Genomic DNA, 22,544 nt, shown 5'->3' on the forward strand with positions numbered 1-22,544 from the left:
ATCATTGAATACAACAAACTCGAACTTCTAACCACGAAATCTACAAACAACGAAAGCTCAGAACAGCAAATGTTTTCCCTGGGAAAAAATTCACTGTTCTGAGAAACACACACACAACACAAGCACACCAAAAAACATCAATCCACAAACATACACTTAAAATCCTACATCTAACTCTACACTAAACCATACATATAGTACTATCTATCCACTATCCTTAACCCAAACCCTAACCCTAAGGTCCGTCACTATCATACACTCACCTCACCCGCACACTAACCCTAACTCACATACCCGCCCTAACCCTAAAGTCTATCACTATCGCACACTCACCTCACCCACGCCTTAACCCTAACTCACATACCCCGCCCTAACCCTAAAGTCTGTCACTATCGCACACTCACCTCACCCATGCCCTAATCCTAACTCATATACCTCACCCTAAACCTAAAGTTTATCACTATCGCACACTCACCTCACCCATGCCCTAACCCTAACTCACATACCCTACCCTAACCGTAATGTCCACACAGTTGCACACTTACCTGAACCCAACCAGTAACTTTCCACCACAGTGCTGAAAATAGTGAAGCCACAGAAATGGACAACCGAATTCTTTCGCTGTTTTCGGGTCGATATTAGACCATTCGAAGTATTAACACTTCGATGATCTAATATAGACCCTGCAAATTCACCATGGGGGTGTCATCAATGTCCCACACGGACAGGGGTAGCCAGTCATGATCACAGACCTGTTCCGTTCATAAATTCGTTCTGCAAACTACCCAGAAAGAACAAATGGGGATACTTGGTATTAACATGGATAGGCTTGTAAAGGCTCTACGACTGCTAGCCTAGTTAACCTGTTATGAGCCTATGAACCTATTTTTCTGCATTTGTTATGGCTTCTTGATTGGTCCTCATTAGTATTATGTTTGAAAATTGATTTAAATCACCTCATTTATGACAGGAAGGTAAGTGACTTAGTTCCTAATAAAAAATTGTTAGGCAGAATTTCCTTTAATCTCTTACTAAATTCAACACTAGAGATATTTCAAACTACATATGATAAAGAAAAGAAAAGAAATAGGAAGGGCCTTAAATAATTGCAACAAGTTTCAGATATTTTGTTAAAGCTGACAAAGCTATTGCTATAATTATTGTTTATGAAAAAGATTAGGTTATGTTCGATTTAGAGCTAGCATGAAGAAAGCAAAGGGTCACATTCATTAATGCCTACACTAAGTGTACACAATGTGTATACAGGAACATCCCTACCTCATATTTTGTGTCTACTACTTACTCAAGAAAGACAAAACTATGTGTACATGTTGTCCCCACTTTGTGGTATCTTTTATGAACACCCCCCCCCCTTGATATTTAAGGCTGCAAGAAAATCAGTAGGAAAACTAAAATCAGGAGGAAGATGATGTGAGTTATGCGTGTGTTGTCTGTTCACTCAGAATGGTGTACACTTTGTGTATACTGTAGGTCTTAAAGAATCCCAGGGATGATTTTTATACAAATTAGAAGCATATGGTATATTAAGTGCAATACATGTTTTATAGACAATTTCTTTTTTTCCTAACTGGGATTAAGGATTATTTTTCTAGATTATCGGAGACATGAATATTTCCACTAATTTTTTATTCTTACAGGAGAGCAGTTATATAAGGTATTTCAGTACCTAGCTGGAGGACAGTTTACAATGAATGAAAAATACATCAAGATATTTAGAAAATCTTTGTGTGTTACTAATTATTTATATCCCACTAATTCCCATCCATTATATGAAAAAGCAAATTTTATTAGACATAACTTATTGGAGCTTCTAGAATAATGACTAATACAATTATTTCTAACAAACAAATTGAAATTATATCATTCTTCATGGAAGACGTGGAGTGTAGTCCATAGAAGTAGGATATCAGGGGGAATGCATAGGGCAGCTTGAGTAGAGGAGTCTGCAAATAGCCAATATTAAAGCAATGCAAAGAAGCATACCTCTCAAATGTACCTCATTATGAGGAACATGCCTCACTTGGGGTCTTAAAAAGTTCCAAATAGTAAAAACAGTATATTTTAACTATCCTATGACCTTCTTAGTTTATGTTGTAAGTAAGCCGTTAGTATGTGTTCCACATTTTGCCCATTTGTTCCACACTATGAGAGCTAGTGTTCCTCGTTTTGGGTATGGAAGGTTGAGAGCTATGCAAAGGAGACGTGGACAGTAATGAGAAAATTACAGTAGGGGTACAATAAGAGATGCAAGGGGCATGAAATGGAGAGGTGAAATAAGATACAAAAAAGGCAATTACCAGATATGGTTAGAAACCCAAAAAATTTAGGAGGTCTGTGCAGCAAAGAACTTGTGGAGAGCAAACAAGTGAGCTAACCTGAATATAAAAGGAAGGAGAAAGGGCATTAAAGTGAGCTGAAGTGGGACATAAGTGCTGGACAGTAGTGGATGTTTCTACTAAACCTGTATGTCTGTGGTTGGCAGAGGGACAAAAGGAGGTAAAGTGGTAAAGGTAAGGAAGGGTTTGTATAAAGGGCAGTGTGTAAATAGTAGTCGCAACTTGGGATGTGGGTGATTAACATTTCAAAAAAAGCACTAATATGGGACAACTAATAAGAGAGAAAACAAGTGCCATGATACAAGGGTCTAAACTGAAAAGCTAAAAGATTAGTAATTTCAAAACAGGGAGATGTTGGGTGGGTCATATAGCTTTTTTGAAAGTGGAAAGAAGCTGGGAATAGAACTGACTATGCAGACTACATCAGGATGAGTGTAGGGAGATTTGGGTGATGGGTGATAGGTGGTAGTTAGTTGTATATGGAAAGTTAAGAGGTTGGTATTGGGACCTTACTTTCTGAGGGTCAACTGTTGATGAGGAGATACTCAAAGGATAAGATAAGCTAATGAAGGCAGGAATAAAATAATATGAAAAGGGATTTTAGCAAGATAATTGAGATAGAATTTATGGGTAAGTAGGATGTCATGGGAAATGTGAGAAGGGCTTGAAGAGGGAGGTGGGAGTAATAGGACATGGGGGTTGTTTAAAGGAAAGAAAGAAAATTTACCAGCTTGAGTTATGGCTGCAAACAGAACAGTCAATTAGATGGGGTGATAGTGGAATGGGAAATTGCTAGGGAGGTGAAACTGGTTTCCAGAGCAGAGCATTTTAAAGCATGGATTTATGATGGTGCAATATAAGCCAGATAGGAGGGATCAACAGAGTTGCAGGTAGAATCCCAGCTAAAGGATAAATGGGGACATAATAAAGTAGATGAAGGAAATTCTGGGACATAGGATAAATGGAGCCATAATAAAATGGGTGAAGGAAATTCTAGGACAATGCTTAATGAGAATAAGGAGAGAAGAGGTGGGCAGAGGGGTCATTTGGATGGTACTAATTCAACATTAGTGAGCAATTCATAGACCAGGCAATGCAGACTAAAGGAACCAGAAAGAATAGACTGCAAAGCTTGGAAAAAGGCTTGAGAAATTGCAGATGCAAGTGGTAAGATGTGGAAGAAGGGAAAACAGGCCAGGTAAAACAGAGAAAATTGAAGAAACCTGGATGGAACAGGAGGAAGAACAAAGAGAGACAGAACTGCAGAAGACATAATCTCAGTGGTGAGACACGGAGAAGTAAATGCTAAATTGCTAGTACAAAAAATAAAGAGACAAAGACCCATTCCTGGACAATTGGAATAAAGGACATGGAGGAGAGTTGTGTTTGTTTGTGGGAGGGGTATCAGTGTTTTTTGAACATTCTAATGAGGGTTATATAACTGGAAGAACTGAGAGAGGGAGTTCCTTTCAAATATGGAAAGGGGAGATAATTGATACAGAAGAGAGGTGGCACTGGGACAGATGACTAGAAGAGGTAATAGCTGTCTAGCTGTCATTAAATATAGGATGGGGCCAAGGACTGTGGTCCAAATGCCTTTCCATTACATTTCTATAAAAGGGTAAGGTTAGAGATAGGTTGAAATTCAGTGGCAACCTTCAGTGAATTAGTGCAGAAAGACAAGGTAACATCCTGAGAGGAGAAAAGAATGTTAACAGTCCTCTGTAACAGGAAATATGATCCAGATGTGTTTGCAAAGGTATGCTCAAAATTCTAACTAGTCATGTAGGTTCATAGGTAGGTACTAGGTTATTGGCCCTAGGGCCTATACAAGCCCAGCCAAAAAGGTACCCTGGCTTTTGCCACCCAAGAAAATTATTTTCCTGTGCCACTGTCGAGTAGAGCCACAGAAGTGATCCCCAGGGTGAATTTCCTATTTCCCATCCAATCATCAAGATTTTTCTTGAAGAGTGCTAATGAGGAGCTTTGTTTGATATAGATAGGTAGTTTATTCCAGAGTATGGGAAGTCTCTGGGACAGGAATTGATCCCTGTGGCATGTTCTTTTTATTGTGGTGGCAAGGTTTAGGTCCCTAGACAACACAAGCGTGTAGCTCGGAGGGATTGGGATTTCTTTAAGTGGAGCATGCCCAACAGCTCTGTGTTTGACATAGCTTTGTATGTTAGGCAGAGATCACCTCTGAGTAGGCGATAGGCGACGGAGTAAAGCTGGAGTTTTTTGAGACGGTCTGCATACGGCATCTGTTGGAGGCCAGTAATCCTCTTTGTGAGGTATTTCTGTGGCCTTTCCAGTTGTTGTAGATGTCTTGTGAGGTACATACCAAAAGAGGCATTGTACTCTATAATGGGTCTAATGAGTGATGAGTAGAGGGGAACAATGACCCCTTTTTTTCTGGATGAGAAACCTTTTGTGATGAGGTGTGTCACATAGAAGGATTTCCTGACTACTGTGGCAATGTGATTATCAAAGGAGAGACTACTGTCCACCTGTGTCCCAAGGTCTCTTATCACACTTTCGGTGTTATGTATGCTACCGCCTATGTTGTAGTTCATGGATACAGAGTTTTTACCAAAGGGGATGACAATGCACTTTTTGGCATTGAGCTTGAGGCCATGGCATTCACACCAGGCATCTGTCTCAGTGAGGCCCTTTTGTAGGATGCCCACATCATTAGGAGTTTTGATTATGTCTCCTAGTTTGCAGTCATCTGTGAACTTTGTTAGCCAAAGACCTTCTGTGTTAGCCTGTACTTCAGAGAAGTAGATACCAAACAGGAGAGGATCCAGGACTGAAGCCTGTGGTACTCCACTTGTCACAGATCTGAAGTCAGATTTGGAGTCTACTACTTTCACAGTGTGGGTTCTGTCAGTGAACCAGTTGGCAACCCATCTTGTAACATAGGGATTTATACCTAGTTTAGTGAGTTTATCTATAATTCCAGAGTGGGGGATGGTGTCGAAAGCCTTGGCAAGATCTAGCTAGGCTGTGTGAACCACCTTACCCTTGTCTACGGCTTTGGTGACTGCTTCAAAGAAGTCTATCAGATTTAGGAGACATGATCTGCCTTTTACAAACCTGGACTGGGTGGGGTCCAGAGTTTAGAGATTACCAATGTCTTTGTTTATAAGTTCCATGATGATACATTCCATGGCCTTGCAGACCAGGCTGATCAGGCTAAAGGGGCGGTAGTTCACAGTGTCCGTGTTGGCTCCCCCCTTGTGGAGTGGGATAACCATCGCTGTTCGCCATTAAGCAGGCACAAAGCCTGAGGTGAGGCTATGACTGAACATGGTACTTAGGTGAGGTGCTAGTTTGTTATGTAGTTCATTCCAAAGACACGCATCTGGAGCATTTCTCCCCGGGCCTCCGCTGAAAACAGGCTCTGTGGAACCTAGTCGGACTTTCCCGGTCAACATATGTTAAATAAAATAAACAAAATAAATAAATGGAGAATGCAGCCTGGGATGTTGTCTGGTCCCATGGATACTGTGTTCCTGTCTTTGGAGAGTGTGTTTTTTACCTGTGCAGCCATGATTATTGGAACTTTGCATTCTTCCAGTATAGAGATAGGCCCTTTAGGGGGTGAGAGGGGGGTAACGTTAGCACTGAACTTATCTGCCAGGATGTTGGCAATATCAGTTGGGTCTGTATATTTAGTGCCATTGTGCTGTAACTCAGAGCAGATCTCTGTGTTGCGGTTGAGATTCCTGACATAGCTATAGAATACTTTGTGGTTGTCTTTAGAATCAGTGGCGATTTTGTTTTCGTAACTAGCTTTGGAGGATTTTATGAGGGATCACAGCTTCTTACTGAGGCTGACCAGGGAGCTCCTCCACTCATGGGATTTTACTCTTTTTTTACAACAGTTTCTTCCTTCTGTTGTACAGTTTGTTTATGGCAGGGGACCACCAGATTGGCTTCCTTTTTTTGTAGGATAGTGTCTTGGTTCTGTTTAGGATAGCATGATCCATGCACTTGTGTAAGTGCTTATAAAGTGCAATTGTGTAGGATTCAGTAGTCATAACTGTACTGTCCATCTGCATGGGTGTCATGCAGTTCACCACTTCTGTCTTAAGAAGCAAGAAGTTAGCTTTGGAGAAATTGTTTACCATGGTTTCCTTAATGGGAGGTGGGGGCAGGATGTGGATATCTAGGGTGATTAGCTAATGGTCAGATCGGACCAATGAGGCGTTGACTTCAGGTGTGGAACACCGGTCACTCATGTTAGCAATGACTAGGACTAGGATATTGTTGCCCCAGGTGGGAGTGTGGCTAAGTTGATCCAAGGCATTGGAGTTTATGAATTCCAGAAAGCGTTGAGCGAAGGAGTTGGTACATGAGTAGCTTTTCCAGTTAAAGGTGGGGTAGTTGAAATCGCCCATTATTAGGGTGTTTGGCTGAACCCTAATATTTTCCAGTACATCAAGAAAAGAGGAGTGGGAATCCTGTATGTAAGATTTTAAGCCATGTGCATGGGTTCTTATAATGAAAGTAGAAAATGTGTTGTCAGGAACTATTAATCTGATTCAAGATGGTTTTGTATACAGTCAGTGATCCACAGATCACTGACCACTGCTGTCAAACTGAATGGACTAGGAAGACAATGAAGCAAGGAGTACAACATGAGTAGTGACTTCAGACATTCAAAAACACTACGGCATACAAGACAGAAAAAGCTTTTAGAAGAGATGGTGGCCATATATGAGGCAGCTGTGATAAGAACCACATTTAACGCGGGGTGTCTGAAACATTTACTCAGGGGGATGAGATGTGATGCCATTGACTCCATCCATCTGTGGTTGTTACAGAGAAGTTGGCACAGTAGGTGAGAGCTTATTTGAAGAAATGTGGGGAGCTGGCAGAAGTAATTTACATCTCTTAGTTGTCTGATTGCAAAGTTCTTCTGAAGTATGTTAGGACATTGCTGCCAGGGGAATTTGGGAGTGTCAGTTTTTTAATCCAGATGTGATATTTCATTACATAAGTCATTGTCTGGGCCTCAGGTGGAATACAATATGATGTCCCAGAGGTCATACATTGTGAATTACATTAATATGCCTGAAAGTACAAAAAGAGTGAATAATAGGTGATCTGAGTATGAGGAGATGATGAAAGACTTGTGGTGGCATTTAATGGAGGCTTAGTGACTGGATGAGAAGATATGGATGCAAAAGAGTTCTGCATGGTATGAAAACAGGAGCAGGTATATACATGAATATAGATATAGGAGAAGGGGAAATGCTGAAACTGAGGGGTACTCAATTTCATAGTTAGAAGTTATGTTTCTTTTTACTCACACAGTCAGTAGGTTCCATTGTCTACCACAAATGATGATAAAAAGGATGAGTATAAATATGTTTATCATGAGACTGGGCAAGAGGAAATGAGTTGGAAATATGAAGCTTTAAAACATAAGCTTCATATTCAGGTTACTTTGAGGTATTGATTGCCTTTATTTACCAGTACATTCAAATACCCACATTATACTTTAAAGTGCTAGTTAGACAAGTAGCTGAATTGTGCTACTGGCACTGGTCTTTCTCTGCATTATATTCATTAGTTTAATGTATCTCATCTTTGTTATGTGTTTTGCTAGAGGCCAATCACACTTTTTCTTATAATCATTTTTCATTGCAGTTATGTCACGTAGCTTTATAATTCCAGCTGAGACTGACTTGCTCTTTCTTTTGAGTTTTTATTGAAATTATTTTGAGTAACTGTGATAATTTCTGCTGCCTTCTGCATATGGTGTACAGTGCATGTTTTCATGTATTTTGCTGATAAAAAACATCATTCCTTTGTGATAAACTAATTACCAGTGCTGGGCTGTTTCATTATTCTTACCCTGTACATTTTTAGAGCCTCAGGAAAAATGTAATATGTATAGCCTATCGTGTTTCATAATTTAAGTTTGTTTTCAGAGACAGATGAGAACAAAGTGACCTATATCATTCTGCAAATGGCACGTGGCCTGCATGAAGCAATTGCTTAGATGATTACTGGACCCACATTTTTAATTAACTTTCATTGTTTAACATAAAAGTGCTATTTAATCTTATTCTAGCTACAAAAAAGACATATTATGTGGAATGTGTGATGTGTGCTTTTTTGCATTGTATTCTATTTTTACTTTTATTTTGTACTAAACTTTTTAGATATACTCTTACATAAGAATATCTTCAGGATTCTTACAACCATGTTCATTTATTTTGGTATTGTATTGTATTTGTCAGCTAAGATTACATATCAATGCCTAAAATGAAAAGCTAGTATATTTAACAACTGTTTTGCTCATACTGATTCAATGTACTCTCAAGAGGACACATTTTGGGCTTATGTTTAGAAATCAAAAGCTTCCACAGGTTGTGTGTTTCTTGGAACATATCTCAAGATACCTGCCTAAAATGTAAAGGAAAAATGACTAGGATATCAAAGCTCACCCCATCCATTTTGTTTAGTTTTTATCATAGATTCATAGGTTCATAAGTGTGTACTAGGCTAATGACCCTGAAACCTTTACAATCCTAGCCCATAGGATTACCATGGCATTGTGCCACCCGACCTTAGTTCCCAGTGCCTCTGTCGAGTAAAGCCACTGGAGTGATCCCTGGGATGAATTTTCTATTTCTCATCCATTCATAAAGATTTATCTTGAAGAAGACCAGTGAGGTGCTCTGCTTGACATGTATAGGAAGTCTCTTCCATAGCATGGGCAGTCTCCGGGTTATGAAAGTGTCCCTCCAGCATGTTCTGTTGATTGTGGTAATAAGGTTGATGTCTCTGGAGTGTGTGGTGTGGAGGCATTGTGATTTCTTTAGATGTAGCATTTCTAACAGACCTGGGTCAGACATGGCTTTGTAGGTCAAGCAGAGATTGCCTCTAAGTAGGCAATATGAGACAGAGACTAGTTGGAGTTTTTTTGAATCTGTCCATATAGGACAAATGTTTAAGGCCTAGGATCTTCTTTGTGAGGTACTTTTGTGGTCTCTCCAGTTGTTGCAGGTGTTTAGTGAGGTACATGCCAAATGGGGCACTGTACTCAATGATTGGCCTAATGAGGGAAGAGTGGAGGGAGACAATGACCTCTTTCTTCCTGGATGCAAAACCCTTAGTAATGAGATGTGACACATAGAAGGACTTTCTGACCACAGTGGCAATGTGGTGGTCAAAAGAGAGGTTGCTGTCAACCTGTGTTCCCAGATCTCTTATAATGCCTTCTGTGTTCAGTGGACTACCACTGATGTGGTAATTCATGGGAAATTAGTTTTTCCCAAAGGGGATGATGACACATGTTTTAGCATTGAGCTTAAGGCCATGGTTCTGACTCCAGTTGTTGGTCTCAGTGAGGCCTTTCTGTAGGATATCAACATCACTTGGCGAGTTAATAATAGCTCCCAACTTGCAATCATCTGCAAACTTTGTCAGCCAGAGTGTCTTCATCTTGGTGGTCTCAGTGAGGCGTTTCTGTATGATGTCAACATCACTTGGAGAGTTAATAATAGCCTCCAACTTGCAATCGTCTGGGAACTTTCTCAGCCAGAGTCCCTTTGTGTTGGCCTGGACTTCAGAGAAGTAAATACCAAGCAAAAGAGGACCCAGGACTGAACCCTGTGAGACTCCACTCATGACTGGTCGGCAGTCTGACTTGGAGTCAGCTACTTTCACACTGTGGGTTCTACCTGCGAGCTAATTTGCAACCCACTTAGTGATATAGGGGCTAATGCCTAGCTTAGTGAGTTTTTCTATGATTCCTGAGTGGGGAATGGTATCAAAGGCCTTGGCCAGATCAAGGTAGGCTGTATGAACCAGCTTGCCTTCATCCTCAGCTCTGGTGACTGACTTAAAGAAGTTGACCAAGTTGAGCAGGCATGTTCTACCCTTCACAAAACCAAACTGTGTGGGATCCAGAGTTTGGAGATTCCATATATCCTTGTTTATTAGGTCCATGATGATGAGCTCCATAGCTTTGCATATCAGGCTCATCAGGCTAATGGGGTGATAGTTCCCAGGGTCTGTAGTCCCTCCTCCTTTGTGGAGAGCGATGACTGTTGCACTGCACCATTCAATAGGGACAAAGCCTGAGATGAGGCTGTGATTGAACAGGGCACACAGGTGAGGTGATCATCTTTATAATTAAGTTTCTAAATCACAACACTGATGATAAAAATAGAAATACTTCCTGAGGTACAGACTCATTAAGTCAGCCCTTCCCCCCCTCATGGCACTTTTTTTTGCACATTTAGAAATTCATGGAAAAGATATAACTTAATTATGTAAGTATGTATTCGTTTAATTCACATTATTTTTCCTTCTCTTAAAATCTATTTAGTTTTTGGAATTCTTCAAGCAAGAAAGACTACAGTCAGTTGTCAATGTTCATGTTATATAGCACTGAAAGCAATTCTATTTTGTCTAGGTTATCTCTCTAAAGTTAATACTAGGCTTTTTTTATGTTTTTATTTTTATTTTACATTTGTTTACCGGGGTACTGCAGTGATCTCAGGACCATTTACAGGCATAGGCCATGTGAGCAAATTACAGTGCAAAAAAGAGAGAAAGTTATACACAATGTAATACAGCGATACATATCTGTACAAACACAGAGATCTATACAGATTTCACACATGAGAAACGGAAAGGCATGTGACAAACAAGATGGTTACAAGAGCAAGTAATGTATAGGCTATCACTTCCGATTTTGTTTGAGTCTACTGTTTCAAATCAGCTTAACTAAGCTAGTAGGAGAGTAGAGAAAGACAAAAAGAAGAAAAAAAAGATGAGAGGGTAAATGAGAGTAAGGTGTGAGTAAGAATTGCTGCGAAAATTAAGTGACAGTGAAGGAGTGGCCTGAGACAGAAAAGATGGTGAGATTTAAGTGATGTGATGGCGATGACAAACTAAAATGAAATTTGTTTAGTAGGTGTTTCCTAAGTTCGGTTCTAAGCTTTGTGTATAATGGGATTTGTTTCCAGTAGGTTGGTAGTGATTCCCAGAGTTTAGAGTCAAGCATGAAGAAAGATTGATTGATGAAGTGTACTTTAGTTGTAGATGTGACCAAACTGGAGACTGATAGCAAACAATGTCTTAACTTGTATGAGGTTTTAGAAAAGAGTCTGTGTGCTAGTGATAGCAATGATACAGGTATAAGGGTCTTGAAGAGGATAGAGGCCAGTAGGAGATCAGATTTTTTTCTTGATCAGCAGCCATTTGGCCTTAGAGCCAGTTGTGCACTGGATTTTATGGTGAGAAGAGTTTGTGATGAAACCGCATATTTATTGGAGATGTTTTGTAGAGTGGTTATATTTCTGTCTGATGCTGTGACAGTGATGGGCAGTCCATACCTTTGCAAGTAGAATTTCTTTGCCTATGGCTGCCCTTTGTGAGGTTATCTTACAAGTGGAAAATCTTCTGGTCCAGAAAAGTAATGAGTTTTCTTTAGTATTTTTTTTTTCTTTTCAATGTGGTTCTTAAAACTAAGAGTTGAGTAAAGCCATAGTCCCAAGTAGTTGAATGACATGGTTGTTTCTATAGTGGTATCATTTATGTGATGTGAAGTATCTTATCTGCTTTGGTGTTCCTTTAATGTGCTCCAAATAGCACTGTTTATATTTTAGATGTGTTTATGCTGTACAAGCCATTGGTTGAGTAAATATAGGTCTTTCTGTCACTGAGTTTATATTTTAGGGTGTGACTGATTGTATCTGAAGATAACCATGTCTTCTACATATAATATATCTGGAATATAAGGTAGGTCATGAGAGACTTTATTAATGAATGCAGCGAAAAGAAGAGATATCAGGATAGATCCTTGAGGGATAGCATTAAGAAGTAGTGCCTCAGTAGAGAAGGGGTTCCTAACTTTCCTTTAAAGGATCATCTGGAAAGGAAGTCTTTAAACCGGGGTAATGAGTCTTCAGTAATGCCAACTTCTGTTAGTTTGTCTAATCAGTTACAATAAATGCTTTTGTACAATCTAAGAAGATTTCCCAGCCAAGATTTCATTTGTCCACATTGCTCAGGGTTTCATCAGTTAAACTCAAGAGACCAGGCTACTACCACCAGAGAACCTGTGTTGCTTTTTTGGAGAGAAACTGATATTCATAGTTTAGTTAAGTGAATGAAAAAGAGAATGTATTTGAGCTCACTGACCTTGGACACAAGTAAGTTGCAAACCCACACACTCACAAACAGACACACACTCAGACACAGTCAGATGAACTCAGCAACTATAGGTTACTCATTTTGAAGAAAGTGAATGCACTGTGAAAGAACCTTGACACATGCAACTTTAAAATAGTTGGAGCAATTCATTAAAGTCTTCAGCGTTTTTTTGTATAAATCGTGCATGATGCGTACACAAGCATGAATGGTTTTTGATTCAGTAAGCATCTCTTAGTGGTGCACAAGCATGGGCAAACAAGGAACAATGCAAATTACCTCATAAGCAGGTGAATCTTATGTAAATGACTCAGCTGGAGCAATCCAACAAGCAGAAAGGCATCCGTGTAGACCTTGTGTCCATGTTCGTAGTGTATGTAGCAACTTTACGCATACAGGAGGGTACACAGAAAGAAGGGGATGTAAAAGTCTACAAATGTGGACATAACTCTCCTGAAACGGTTAGATGACATTCAATGATGTGTGAACAATGGATTGTGGATATATGAAAATGCAAGGGAATATGTAAAAATATTTTTTTAATGATTTTGGCATATTTGCGCTATGCACTCCAGTGCACAAACATGCCTAATTGAAAAAAAAAGGAATAAAAAGTATTTTATTATATTTGCCAGAAATGTATTACAGGATGTTGCATCTGGTCCATATAATGGTCCACTGGTGCTGTTACCTATATCATTTGGCTATGAACCATGTACTTACCAGGCTGTCAGAAGAGATATGTATGCAAATGAGGTAAATTTGTTGAACTGGTAAAAGGAGCAACCATGTCCACAGATCTCTTTCATGTAGGCTCCTACACTATGTTGATATTTCCACTGGATGTAAACGCCAGCAAGGGTGTGTGTCTCAGCCCATTATTTTTAAGAATTTTTTAATTCCAGCTGCACATGTTTGAGAGGCACGCTACATAGCTGATCATGTTCACACGAAAAAAAAAACACCCAGGTCATAGTAATGATGTAGGTAGCAAATACTTAATACCAGATATATTCAGTTATTGATTTTAACTTTTATATGAGCTATACTGCATGGCATTGTGCAAAGTGCCATGCCGCACAATAAAGTAGGGCCAGTAAATGATGTTAATTAGAATCGAGGCAGTTGAAATGCATAATAATTAGCCAATCACACATGCTGGACCTACAGCAGACCTGTATAAATTATGCATATACCCTATATTCTAATTTTCCCTCAGTACTCTGGACTACTGGAGTACAGATTTGGGAATTTTAACTGAGATAACACTAAGGGCTGCTGCAGGTCTGCTACATCCATATGTGTTAGATACTTAAGTTAATGATGCTGGTGCTGCTGACAATAAGCCTAGGCTGTGAAAGAGAAGAGTGGTTCAAGCCTGGGGTAATCGTCTAGGAGCTCCATGAGCTGGAGGATGTAGAGTGCTACAAGGTGGACACGGACATATTGCAGGAACTCACTGAGCTTTGCTGCCCTCAGCTCAGAGCCAGAGCCAACAGAGGGGAACCCATTCCAGTGGAAACAAAGTTATGTGTAGCCCTTAGGATACTAGCTACAGGTACATTTCAAAGTCCAACTGAGGACTTGATGGAGGTGCCACAGGCATCTGCATCCAGGATACTCCACCAGTTCCTGGATGCTAAGCTACCACATGCCAGTAAGCACATATCTTTTCCCCTCTCTGAGACGAGGGCCAGCAATATGCAGCACTTCTACCATGTAGCACACTACCCTGAGGTTTTGGGTGTCATAGACTGCACCAATGTACACATCAAGGCTCCACCTGGTGAGCAGGGTAGTATCTATCTTAACTGCAAGGGATACCACTCCCTCAACTGCCAGGTCATGTGCAATGCCCAGGGGATTGTCTTGAATGTGTGTGCTAGCAGCCCTGGCAGTTATCACTACTTCCATATCTGGCACACATTACAGCTGCACCAGATGGGGGGGGGCATCCCACATGGCTATTTACTGGGGGAGGCTGGCTACACTCTGGAACCATGGATGATGACTCCCATCAGAAGTGCACACACACACACACACACACACACACACACACACACACACACACACACACACACACACACACACACACTCACACTAACAGAAGAATACCATCATGAGGCACACCCACAAACTGGGAACATCATAGAGCATGTGTTTGGGCTGCTGATGTCACAGTTCTGGTCCCTAGATATATCTGGTAGAGCCCTGCAGTATTCTCCAGCCACATGTAAACATATATTCACAGTATGTGCTATGCTTTACAAAATGATCCTGTAGAAACAGCTGCAGCAGGATCAGCAAAAGGATGGGATACACAGCCCCCACTAGTGTCTTGGTCACCATAGACATAGTCACAGGAGGACTCAGAGGAGGAACCCCTTGCTGATGTCCCTGGAGGCAGATATAAGCATGCTCAGTACACCCTGGCATTGGCTAAGAGGCAAGGCATAGCACATTCACTGACAACCTAAGGCCTTAGCCACTGACACCTTACCCCTACTCACATACAGAAATTAAAAAATGATGGCAGGCAACCCACACATTCTATACCTACTTATGTATTGGCTGTGTACTGCATGCATCAGACAGAGTCATCCCTAAACTATGGATGTGTCTGCTGCTGCATTTGCAAGGTAAGTCTGCAACCTACACAGTACTCTTAAGGATTATTATGATATGGCATTGTATGGATGGATCTGGTACATTAAGCAAATAAATATAGTGGGCTACTTGGACAGAAATTACATCCACACGGGACTACAGATACCCAGTCCACGACCTTGTTTTCATGAGTATTCTCTAGGCCTCATGTAATGAATAATAATGCAGTCATACTGCAACAGATTACTGGTACATCTGTCAAGTGAGATGTTAGACAGTAGGGTGACATCATAGTCACTCTACTATGTATCCCAGCAGAACATGTGGTGGTGTTCCACCACCCCAAATGCAGCAGTGTTAACTTGTAACTACTGTAACACAAACTCATCAATGGTATATCAGCATGCCAGGCAGTCAGGACAGTAACATAGAAATTGATCATACATGCTATACCTTACTTAGCGCAGGAATAACAATATATGTATGTATGCAGTTGATTGTGTGATGAATGACTGCTCTCTGTCAAGCAGCTTGTGTGGCTCAAATGACTAGGGCAATAGCCTGTGTGGTGGTATTCATGGTTCTAATCTAGATATAACCACTTGTTTTGGATGTCAGGTAGTATTACTTTGTGTTTTACAGATTGTCAGTCTGTGTGTGGTGTAATATTATTAACCTTTATGACAAATTAATTACATCCCAAAACTAAAGAAAGTTGTAGCCAAGTTTAGTGACGTGCAGCAATGCAGAAAGAGGGACAGATGTATTTTTGTGTAACATAGAAACGCTGGACTGGAGTACAGATAGGTGTGGGCTGGAGTCAGTTTATAACTAGCAAAAATCCCACTGGGCATGCTCATACACTTGGTTAAGCAGAAAGTAATTTATTTCCTCCCACTCAAAATGACTTGTTATATATAGATATGTCTACAAACACATACATACATATATGTATACATTTCTGTCAGTATCTCACTCTCCCTAGATATATATATATATATATATATATATATATATACATACATACATACATACACACCTGTATGTATATATAAATCTATATGCACACACACACACACACACACACACATATATATATATATATATATATATATATATATATATATATATACATACATCTCTGTCTCTCCCCGTACATCTACATAACACATATACATATACATATATCATACACACACACACACACACACACACACACACACACACACACACACACACACACACACCTCCATGTATATTTATGGCCTTGTTATCTACAGATATATGTTTATATATTTGTGTATGTCTGTGTTGTCCTACATACCCTGACAATGGTGATTAAAGCTGCAGTATGACACATGTATAACATTGCTCAAAGGAACAAATTTAAATGTTCAGCAATAGAGAATGTCCTTCCCTAAAGCCACCTGTGCCTACTGGATGTTGCAATACATATACCAACAGCTGAACAGGTTGTGTTATGTATTATGTTGTCTACACATGCATTGACAAGGAATTTTGTTTTGGCCACAGGATTGCCCATGCAAATGCAAACAGCCACATATGGCCAAAAATGGCTACTGTAGACACATAGCTAAGATAAAAAATAGTTAGCTGACTGCTGGGCTACTAGATGCCATGAACAGTTGAGAAGCAATGTCACTCTGCAGCCCACACATGCTGTTCAACACTAGCCTAATTTATGTAGTCCACCAGCATTCACTTGCAGTCACATGTAAAATAGATGTCAACCATGGCATATGCTGTAAATACTGTGTTCTGTAGTGTGTGTAAGACTAGATAGGTAGGAGTTCTAATCTCCTTCCAACGCACACTCACTTGGTGTGTGTGTGTGTGTGTGTGTGTGTGTGTGTGTGTGTGTGTGTGTGTGTGTGTGTGTGTGTGTGTGTGTGTGTGTGTGTGTGTGTGTGTGTGTGTGTGTGTGTGTGTGTGTGTGTGTGTGTGTGTGTGTGTATGTGTGTGTCTTTGAGTAAGAAATGCAAATCCCACATTGACTTCCAAATGTCAATGGACCTGCATTTTTTGGCCTTTGCAGCTGCTGCTGGCCTCTTGGCCTCCAAACCCCACTCTTCTACAACTCCTGCTGATGTCATGTACCTTAACACTACCAACTGCCATTACAAAGTCAGACTTTAGCTGTTGTGTGTGCTGTAAATACTGTGATCTGTAGTGTCTAAGACTAGATAGGCAGATGTTCTAATCTCACTCCAACCCAATTGGTGTGTGTGTGCATCTCCAAGCAAAATAAATATCAGAAGGGGTTTTGCAGTATTTTGGTTGTAACAGGTGATGTCCTGACCACAAGGCCTGCTGATATCATCTACCATAACATTACTTAGACAGATGTTAATAGCACACCTGAGGTGTGGCATAGGCATTACGTATTGTGATCTGTAGTGTGTACCATTAAATAGGTAGATGTTCTCATCTAATTGCAGCCAACTTGGACTGTGTCTGTTATGCACTATTCTCATTGTAGCCAGGTGTGTGTGTGTGTGTGTGTGTGTGTGTGTGTAGATGTCAGAGCATTTTACATCAGCATATGAAATCATAGGATCATTGTACATTAAGAGTCTAATGGGCCTATGTCCTATAAAATCCTTGTCATGTTCTTACTCATATTTACACCTTCAGCACATATTGCCCATCTCCACAAAAGACACATGCAGAAGCCTTGACATGACAGTCATCCAGGCAATCATATAAACTGCATATGATGAGGGCCAATGATGTGCACTGTTTGCCATTAGGTGGGAGTCTGTTTCAATAGTTTGTGAATGTGTGGTAGAGATATCTTCCCACAAGCATATATTAGTATCATGACATGCCAGGTAATGTCCTTACAATGGATAATACATGTACCATTCCACTTACAGATATGCAGCATTTCCAATACAGCAGGGTCCAACATTGCCCTATATGCAAGGCAGAGATCACTTCTGAGTAGTCTATATGACACAAGCTACAATGACAGTTATTGCACGAGATCCCCGTAGTTCAGATACTGGGGACATGAAGTTCCCTTGTGAGGAAACATTGTGTTGTGTGCAATTACCACTGGTGCTTGCAAAGGTACATGAGAAAATGGCCATTGCAGTGAAATATTGGCATGCTGAGGGAAGAGCACACAGAGATTATAACTACACCATTATCGAGTGGCAGTGCCTCACTAATCACATGAGCATGCTATACTACCCTTCTTACCATTATTTAGACATGGTGATCTATGTTAAAGTAAGTGTAAACCTGTGTGGCCAGGTCTATCACCCCAGAGTATGTACATCAGGTGTTGCTAATGATGTACTACTTACCAGGAACATTGCTGTCACTGATGGAAATGATACTAGATACACATTAACATAGAGTTACAGCCATGAGTATGTGAACAAGCATATGTTCATGAAGACCCTCTTGTAGGAAAGTGACATAACTGGGAGACTGTATGACTGCTCCCAGTTTGCTGTGCCATGAGGTGCTTCTTGTTCTCCCATCAGCTAGAGCCAAGTCTATGCAGTTGTACAGGTGATTGCATAAAACATTGTTGTAGAGGTTGCCATACTTGCCTGTCCCATCTGAAGGTGGAGGTGCAGTTACACTATTTATACCATTCCATAGGAGGTTATCATTTGCTTTGTTGAAGTTTACTACTGTGCTTGCTGAAGGGGGGTTCTGGTGTGAGTCTTACATGTAAGGAATACAATCTGAGGTCAGATCTTACCATAGAGGACCTCACAGTGCAGGTGATATAGTGGTCACCCAAACTGGTAAGCACCTAATGCAGTATGTTGGCTCCCCTTGTGTTGATGTCACTCCACTGGTTCAGAGTATTGTAGTTAAGGACATGTCATAACCTTTGGCCAAGTGAGTTTGAAGACAGTTGGTTGTTACTGAAAGTCACCCCACATCATGGTGTTTAAGGTAGCTGAATAGACACAGGTAGAGTCATGTAAGCACAACAGGTGTCCTGATTCATGGAGTTGCCCTTGTAGCTGGCAATGGCTTCATTTGGTGGCCTACAAGTACTGAATAGCACCTGCAGTGTCTCCCGGGAAGCACACTGTTTAACCAATCTGGATGTGTATCCATCTTTAAAGACTATGGATACACCACCTGCATTAACTGGTACACTTTTAGTGTGAATTTTGAACACATAGAAGGATGTGTAGCCTGGAATAGCTGTGGTGCTGTCCACAGCCTTGAACCAGGTGTGTGTGACTGTGCAAATGTCTGCATCTTCCAAGGTGTGGACACCTTCCAGTAAGTGGAGCATAGTGTTTGCATTCCTAGCATGTAACAGCATAACCACAATGTTGTTTGAGGATGGTGTTTCCTCTATGGAATTTTTTCCAATGTGACACCACCTATAAGGTGCACTATGGTGATGTCAGCAGCCTTGTCCACTACACAAACTCTTAGGGGTGACAGATGAACACCATCTGTGGCAAAGCACTGAGGTCTGTTGAGCAAGTCATCCCAGAATGACATTTACTGGGTCCCCTTAAAATGACAGCACACAATAAGCCAATTATTGACTTCAGTAATTTTCCATGTGTATGGAGACATCATCCTAGGTGGAGGTGTATTGCAACTGAAAGCTATGAGCATACCCATTAGAAAAAGACTGTGTAAGCTCAGTCATGTGTCTACATACAGTCCATTGAGGTATGTCTCAAGTTGTTCACACCAACAGGAACTATGACATTGTCATAACACCACCTGATGTTGACAGACCTACATGCATGTGCGGTATGGCATATCCTGGCACCTCACAGACAGCTAACTGTGACCTTTCTCATGTGTTGCCTGGTGAGAGGGACATCAGTATGTCAGATGATGTAATCAACTGTGAATAATAGGGTTTAATTTGTGTTTTGCCTCAGGTGTTTGACCAGTGACACAGTGTTGCATGTGCTATTATGTGTACTGTGTTCTGCAGAGGTATGAGTATGTGTACTGAGCTTGTAATAGGGTTTCTGAGGTGTCTGTTCTTTGCATAAGTGTCTGGTTAGGAGCTCCACACATGCATTTGTGTGTGATGTAGGTGTAGGTGGAGTATGTGGTGAGGTGTGCATGTTGTCAAACTGCCCACTGTCGTATGTACTGACTGGTGTGTGAGGAAACATAACATCAAGGTTTGTTATGTAGTAACATCTCTCACATGTTTTGTTTGTGTGGCACATCAGTATAGGGACAGTGACACTGTCCATATCTCAACAGTGTTCAGTGATAATGCCATTAGTAATAGATTTTTGCTTGTGTGCACATCACAGCAGGCTTTCATTAGGCAGTGGTCTGACAGATGCTGAAATGTAACATGTTATCACCTTTATGTAGCTCTCCTACTGTAACATAGCACCTGACAGTGTGCCATAACATGACTGAGTGAGTACAATACTTTGCAAGGCATGTGGTCCTTGGATTAACTATAATCCCATGATTAGACATGGTCGCATTAGCATACCTACAAATGTGACAATGTACAACTCCAACAAAGTTAGGCTTTTGCTGCTACACTCTTGGGGCTGACAGCCTCAAACACACTGTCTGTAGGTACTCCTTGCAGTGAAGATGTGGATGTCCGTGCATGCATAGAGAAATTGTTCAACTCTGCAGTCATTACTGTGGCCCTGTTATGCTATACTGCCTGTCAAGCAACCAGACAGCATACTGGATGTTGTGTGACATGATGTGGAAACACAGACATGTGTTCTGGTTACATAAATGTACAGTATGACATATGTAGGACATGTCTGGATACACACACATTGGCCAAAGATGGCCATTCCTGTGCAGTACACCTCAGATCCATGGCACGCAGACATTCACCATGAAGCTGTTGAAGGTCAAGCTGCATGAATTGCTGTGAAATTGTCACCTAACAGGGATCACTGCCACTGTGGTGCTTGCTCAAGCAACCTTGGACGTCTATGTCATCGGACATTGAACATCATATTGTGACACTGCAGCTCTGCTCTGACTCACCATCTGCTCATTGCTCTACTGAAATCCTAAGAACCTTGGAATACATGGCATAAAACATGCCAAACTGCAATGATTGCTCTGATTCCTACTGAAGGTATCTACCTGGAAAAGGGTATGTTAAGCCTACACAACCTTGCATTACATGGGACAACTAAGTGGATGAACACACAGGCTGTGGCCTGGTCCTCATGTCAAGTTTGGTACTAACATTTTGCTTTTGTTGAGAAACAAAGTGTAGGAGTACGGCATCCCAGAAGAAAGTGGTTGTGGTGAGATCAGCAGTTGTAGTAGGCAGGCACCAGCAATTCAGGGGACTCCCCTCTTGTCAGCATTCTTCACAAGGCAATTGTGTCATCACAGTATACACTGCTTGAGTGGTGTGCAACTGCAGAATAAATGTGTAAACACACCCTCCTTACCTTTCTCGGGGTGGACGTATGAGTCCCCCCCCCCTTGTTGCCTATATTCTGCACAGACATAGACATGGATGAACACCTTCTTGGAACCCATGATGGAATTAATTTCAATACATTATTGCACACAGGGCAAGTGGCATGCGGTGACAAGCAGTGTTGCCAGATGTTTCAGCAGTATTACATTTAAAGCCATGAAAGACTTATCATGGAAATGATCAGTAACAATGTAGTACACCTGCAGATACTGACCCAAACCCAGTGTGTTTTATTCAAGGTCAGATCATGCTTACCCAAAGCATTGTACCTCATTTAATGTTACAGTATGCGATAGATGAGGGGAAAATGACTCACACCACCTAACATGGTCTGAGAAGGCCTTTGACAATATTAGGCCATCAGGCATTGTGGACACACTCCTGAGGTTATTTACAAACTTGTATGTCAGCCATTGGATAGCCAAGTGTCTGACACTCATTATCTGGGAAGATAGGATTGTGTAGGCCAGTGCTACAATGAGGCCAGTCACCAGTGGACTACCTATACACATCATTTCTGGGGCTATCCCTTCTAGCCATTCCCTTCTCTGCAGTCAGGGCCACAGTCAGTGACCTCAGACTGACTAGATTTGCAGATGAATGCAAATAAGAAGCTGTCACTGAATCCCACACAGAACCAACAGTTATCCAGGATGGACTGACACACACATTCAGGTGTTGTCAGAGCCATTGAAAAATAGTACATATCAAGGAATTTACAATACTATACTTTTGGCAGTCATTCACCCTCTGGAAATATCTTATTGCCTGCACACCTCCATCCGTTAACCCATTAGTCAGGGACTTATGGACACAGAGAGTGATCTAGATTTTTCACTTTCACTGGTCTGTAAGATGTGGGGCTTGATGCACTGTTGCACAACCTATAGAGACTATCACAGAATACCATTGATACACTGTATGTGGCACTCATCACACCAATCAGT

Source organism: Protopterus annectens, chromosome 3.part0 (assembly GCF_019279795.1).
Source record: "Protopterus annectens isolate FY-2018-M chromosome 3.part0, PAN1.0, whole genome shotgun sequence".
Taxonomy (NCBI): domain Eukaryota; kingdom Metazoa; phylum Chordata; order Ceratodontiformes; family Protopteridae; genus Protopterus; species Protopterus annectens.